The 6636-nt window shown below is 40.7% G+C and overlaps 1 protein-coding gene across 2 annotated transcripts in view; it reads left to right on the top strand.

The window, feature by feature from the left end:
* Window positions 1-2174: 2174 nt before the first annotated feature.
* Window positions 2175-6636, top strand: part of LOC109890152 (chemokine-like protein TAFA-2) — a 178664-nt gene continuing 174202 nt past the window's right edge. The window contains exon 1 of one of the 2 annotated variants that reach the window (XM_020482116.2): window positions 2175-2659. The gene's annotated coding sequence lies outside the window, so the exon portion shown is untranslated. The remainder of the gene's footprint in view (window positions 2660-6636) is intronic. The other variant, XM_031824797.1, reaches the window with a different exon arrangement.

The following is a 6636-nucleotide window of genomic DNA, read 5'->3' as shown; positions in this document are numbered from 1 at the left end:
TACTGGACGTCACAACGTCTTCATCACATCCACGGTGAAGACAGGGAGGGGTTCAGGCAGAGGACTGCCTGGGGAGGAGTCGAGGAGGTTACTCCACTCATAGGGCCTGTTATTTTAAGCAGAGACACCACAATCATTGCTCCTGTTTGGCCTGGGAGTTTTTCAGTGTTCTTTTCCCCCCTTCTCAAGGCGAGAGACAGCGGGGGCTGACAGTGTATGAGGGGTCACACAAAAGACTCATTAGTCCCACTTTGCAGATCTACTCACTACTATCACTATTATTCAGAGCTAATGTCCTTCACTGAGATGTCAAATGCACATATTATAGCATCCCCATGGAATTTGCTTTAGCTACAAAAGTTGCCCGTTATTTGACCCCGGCAGATATTAGGAACAGTAGTGAATGGCCATGGGGCTCCATGGCTATCCCTCTATGTGTTCAACTTATAAAGACCTATGCTGGGGCCTCTGTGAAGTATGCCCATAATAAAGATGTGTGGGTATGCCTTCGGGGGCTGGGATTGCATTGATCATTCCTCCCCATGCAGCTTGTGGAGCCTTACCTCGTGGTTGAAGCCATCGAATCGCATGACTTCATGAGTGCAGTGTGTCCACAGAAATGTGTGCGTGGTATGAGCTTCTGCTCCACTTACTGTGTAAATACACATTAGCACTGGAGATTAATGAGGTAATCTCTTTTAATTTATGTTTATTTTTGTGTTTGTGTGTGTGTGCACATGCGTGTGTGTGTGAGTTTGTTTGTGGTGGGGATCCAAAGCTCCCTGTTAAAACTACACCTTCTGGTAGGATTTGTGTTTTGATGGACACGTGTTTATCAAGTTGAGAAATCATGACCAAGCTGTTGAGTAGTTGTCACACTGAAGCATTTGTAGGACTAGGATTAGATGAAGGGTCCTTTGTATGACGTCATAATGGAAAAGTATTACGCATTCTGTGAGGAGTGATGCTATGTCTGTGGCCATGCCGTCAGTAACTTCCTTCAATAACGACAGAGTATATGTAATACCATTAGTCAATGATAATGGCCAGACGTCACCCCCGCCCCCACCACCAATCACGAATCATCAGTCATGCAGTGATTTTCATGACCTGCCCACTGGCTCTGTGCACTGTGTGTGTGCGTGTGTGTGTGTGCGCGCACAATCTCTGAGAGGTAGATGACTTGAGTTTATGATGATAACACTCTGAGGGTGTCCAAAAGCAATCAAAGTCAAATCCAAATGTTTGCCTCCTCTCTCCGCAGGCTATTTCAAAGCAGGATATTGATTATTCCGCCCATTCCTGTCTTTTGAGGCAGGCAAAAGACAGCGCTTGAGAAATAGAGAGATAATGCAATTACTAAAGAGAAAGCTTTTTAGACTGAGCGGTAATGCTTTGGGAGGAGAGAGAGGGTGAGTCTCTGAGCGAAACGGGGAGCGTACTCCCAACCTTAGAGAGTGTGTTAGGGACCTAATGCATATCAGAATACATCAGCTTCTCTCTGAAGATGTTTTCAAGCAGACAAACAAACTCAGGGCTTCTCTGAAATCCTAACAAATAGTTTTTCCTTTTACTGCTTTGTCTTACAGCCTGCCCGAGGCACCTCTTTTAACCTCTTAATCTCATCAGTTTCCTCCAAACTGATAATGCCCAAGTCTGAGAATGCTGTTTTCTACTTTCCTTTGGGCTTCCTAAAGGCTATTATTGAAATGTGTTATACATGCAGTGTATATTAGCATACTTGCTTGGATGATTTCAAACATTTGAAATGGAAAAGCTGATGAATAAAAGTGTTTTCTCATCGAATCAGAGTTTATGTGCATCAGGGATAACATCATCCCAAATTGACAGTAGACCTAGATCTGAGGGTTTTCAGAGTTATATTTAGGCTACATGGTAATACATGTCTTATAATATGCCATTAATTTCATTTTAATATGTGACAGTAGCAATTTCGTTGGCACCATATCATAGATACATAACATCTTCAATAAAACATCACATTTCAGGGGATAACTCTCATAGCCTATTATTAGCCCCTTTATCATACATCTATTGCACGACGCCAAGGCGGCAAGTGAAAATGCCACTGAGTGGCGCCAAATCATTGAAGTAACGTTGTTTTGAATTAATACACTTGTCTCAGGTGCGTATCCTGCTCTGCCTCTCATTGCTAACGCTCCGACCCCTCATCTCAAATGCCTCGTCTGGAACGGCGAAGAAACACACCCACAACAAGTTAACAAAACAATACTGGGTGAATTGCAACAATACTAATATGTTCTGGAGAAACAATGATTGACTATACGTTTTTTCTTCCAAGCTGTCGCCCTTTTGCGGTTGGGAAGTTCTGAAAAAGCGCAAAAGGACCTGGAACTTTAGAAGATCTCCAGTTGCTTTCCAGTCTACTGATCAAGCCGGGGGTCCGGTCGAGCTTTAAAGTCTATGCAATACATTTTAGACTTCTCTCGACTCGGGGATTTGTGCGCTCGGAAAGCTTGATTTCTACATAATTGTCCTAGGTTATGTTTTTGTCGTGGTGGGCACCTTCATGCGATAAGGATATGGTATTTCTTTAACATTATCCTGGTTTTGTTTTTGACAATGGAAAGCAAATGAAAGGGGCATTTCACGGGATTAATTGACAGCACAACGACAGGTAGGCTATGCGTCTTTATAAATATATATTCTATTTAATTTATCTAGGCTACATAATTTTGCTAATGTGAAAATAATATAGGCTTTATATATCCTAATAATGAACGCAAGTGCTTATTGTGATCTTTATCTTCAAAAGCATAAAACGTATGTGCACGGTATGGATAACGCATTCTGTGGACAGAATATATGAATTTACAGCCATTTCTACATTCTTACAAAATTATACTTTGCTACGTACTGAATCTTAAAGCCAATCTCACCGATGTTCACATATCCTTGTTTCGGACTACTATTAGGTTTGTTTGTGAAAACTACAGTTTGAAGTGCTTTATTTGTAAAAGGGATGCATGTAATATACTGTCACAGATGGGGATCCAAACCAATACAGTCGCTATAAATAATGGTTGATGACAATAAGGGTTCACGTTGGTCTAAATTCATGTAATCCAGTAAGGTGTTGGTATTGGTTTTTTCTCTTTAGCCTGTGCGTAAAACATAGTGTTCCTTATGGAACGCCGCATATTAGCCTACAGAATGTGCATGAAATGTGAGGATCAAAAGTTGGCACACGGTTATTAATACTTCTATTTCTCCCCATGTTCACTGATACTGTACATGAGTTGTGATGGATTTCAATTTCAATAATGAAATGAAAAGAAATATGAAGTCATTTTTCCCCCAGTGTATGGCACAGGTCCTGGTGCTGCTCCAGTACAACTAATTGAAGGTCTGTGAGGGGATAACTTCACTCATAAGGTGAATCTCATAACTGAGGCTGTTTATTAAAGAATTTCGAATAATTACAGCATGCAATGGCAGATGTATATTTCTCTTTCTTTCTGTCTCGCTCTCGCTCTGTCTCTCTGTGTGTGCAACACAATTTTGGGGGTGCAGTTCAGGGAATATTTGACGCTAAAACTGCTATGAAAAAGCTTAACACCGAGACATATGACTAATGCCTTTGTTTTTAAACATTCAACTCAAAATCAATCTTTTGATACATTTATAATCAAATCTATTGTTTCTCAAAAGTGATTTGTTCTAGAACAAATGGTATTAGTACCAGAAGGCCAAGCCTTAGTGGACCAAATCAATTTGTGTGTTGACAACTAGGAAAAGCTTAGCTCCTTATGCTAAGACACACTGCACATTGGAGGCGGCATTAGATCTGACTATTCACAGTATGTGCTTTAAATGTGATTTTTCTCCTTTCTCTTCATGCTCTAACAAAGCAGCTGTCTGATTAAGGAGACAGAGGATTGTGGATTTGTGTTTTGGTGACACAAGCACTGTCCTCAGAGCTAATCAGCCTTGCTTTTCCTTGTCTGCCCCTGTAGATATTCATGATTATGCCACCACACACAGAACAGTGGTGCACGTTCCTTTTCTCTCTCTCTCTCTCTCTCTCTCTCTCTCTCTCTCTCTCTCTCTCTCTCTCTCTCTCTCTCTCTCCTCCTTCCTAGTTCTCTATTCATCCATATGTCCTTCATCCGTCCATATGTCCTTCATCCCCCTGACATGCGTTGTGCGGTCAACTGTCTATCTGCAATTAGTGCTATCACCTAATTTCATCCTGTGGAACACAGATGGCAATAACCTTACGGCTCCTGTTGCGCAGCGACGCTACAACTCTGCTGTGATTAATTGAAGTCCCTCCAGAGAGTCAGAGGAGGTGTAGATCTTCCCTTTTACACCCGCTGACAGGGAACCCTTTACAGTGTTTTATAGATTGCCGTATGTAGCCCCCGGAGTTGCTACATAGTTTTTTTTTATTGGACTGTGTTATTGTATTGCTGACAGAGGGAGCAAAGGCCACCCTGGGACAGTTCAACTGCACTGGATGTAAACAATACTGGACAATTCATGAGAATGGATTGGGTTTGTGGGTTTGGATGCTGGGTTGGTTGTTGAGGTGTCTATGATAGGGTTTGATCCAATTAGGCTCTCCCCTTTGGCCAATTATCCTGTAAAAGTGAAACTTGGTCAAATTGGGACACCTACGTTGGCCCCATTTGTTCCAAATCTGTACTAGCTAGATGTGTGATGAAAGTGGTTAAAAGTGGAGATGATTGCACTGTAACTTGGTGCAGTGTTATATTTGCAACAAGGTCTCACAGTCTCATGTCAGAATTAGACGTTCGTCCATGTTTCTCAAACATCACATTTAGAAGTTGTTCAAAATGTCAAATTTAGAAGTGTTTAAGGTTAAATTCAGGCATTAACTCTGAATGGTTAAGGTAAGAGTTAAGGTTTGGGATAGGCTGGATTTGAACATGTAACCTTTGGCACCAGAGGCAGATGCTTACCTACTTGAAGGTATCAGTGCTCACTGTTGCCTCTAGTGGCCGGTTTCCATGTCATCTTCCGACTTCCTCAGACATGGATGGACTTCGAGTGGTCATAAGCAGTTTGGCCAAGACCATTCTCCAATGTGAAGCTACAGTACTATCAAATAGAGGATGGCTCTTGCAGACCCATTTCAACCTTTCTCAGTGGTAAATATCATTTATTAAGCTTTATTTAAACAGGGGAAACAAGCTGAGACAGAGTCTCTTGTTCAGTTGTGTCCTGTGGTCGAACAATAAAAACAACACAGCAATGAATAAGAATTTAAAACAAAACAAAATCAAAACAAATAAAAAGTACAAGACAGAGATTAAAATGATTCAAATAAATAAACTTCTATATATCAAAAACACATATACAAAAAAAGTAACCACACTTTTTAATATAAAGTTATTGTAATGTGCATTTAAACAGTCTTACAGGCACCAACATATCTAACTGGAGTTCTCTCTGTAGTTCATTCCATGAGTGTGGAGCATGATATTCAAATGTGGTTTTGCCTAACTCCGGGGAATCTCTAGCACTAGCATGTCATGTGACGGAGTCAGACCACCTGGTTTGACCACCTTGATTTTTTAGTTAAGATAATTAGGAAGTTTCTGTGAGACAGATATCAACCAGTGTCTGGCCCCTTCTAAAAGTCAGGAAGTCCCAGCCAACCGAAGTGTACAAAAGGCAATGATGCGTGCAAAAGTTTGCACCAGTAACAAAGCGCAACGCTGCATCGAATTTCTTCAGTACTGATGCTGATCCATGCATATATAAAACATTGCCATAATCAAGCACTGACATAAGTGGCCTGCACAATTGACTTTCTGTGACAGACGATATTTATTTCTAGTAAAAAATCGAATTCTCAATTTCAGCTTCTTTACCAGCTCAGTTACATGAGTTCTAAAAGAGAGATTGTCATCTAACCAAATTCCAAGGTATTTATAGGTAGGAACACGTTCCAAAAGAGAGCCATCATGGGTAGCAATGTTCAGATTTTCCAATTGTATACTTTTGGATCATGAAAATACCATATACTTAGTTTTACTTGAATTAAGCACCCGCCTAAGATCTACAAGTGCATCTTGAAGCAATTGAAAGTCAAACTGCAGGAATGTAAATGCTTGAGCGAGTGATAGGGCTGTGGCATATAGTACTTTGTCATCAGCATAGAAATTAAAGTTGAATTGTTTTTCCACTGAGTTACAGATATCATTTTTTATATAGTGAGTAATAAAGGACCTAAAATCGAACCTTGTGGGACTCCTTTGTGAACAGTGACAAAATCTTATTTTACCCCATCTGCAATAATAGCTTGAAATCTATCACGAAGATAATTCTGAAACCACAAACATGTATCTGAGGCCAACCCCAGTGAGGTCAGTCTTTTCAGCAGAAGAGAATGATCAACTGCATCGAAAGCCTTTGACAGGTCAACAAACAAAGCAACACCGTTCAACTTCTTATCCAAAACTCTTACAATATCATTTACAACCAGTGTGGTAGCTGTGAGAGTACTGGGCCCCGGTCTGAAAGGGGACTGAAATTTGTTCAGTATCCAGTTGTCAGACAAGAAACAGCACAGCTGTACATTTATAATCTGTACACGCTCTCTCTCTCTCTCTCTCTTGGTCTGAT

This window comes from Oncorhynchus kisutch, linkage group LG5 (genome assembly GCF_002021735.2).
Source record: "Oncorhynchus kisutch isolate 150728-3 linkage group LG5, Okis_V2, whole genome shotgun sequence".
NCBI classification, from domain to species: Eukaryota; Metazoa; Chordata; class Actinopteri; order Salmoniformes; family Salmonidae; genus Oncorhynchus; species Oncorhynchus kisutch.
This window is presented reverse-complemented; position numbering and strand designations above follow the sequence as displayed.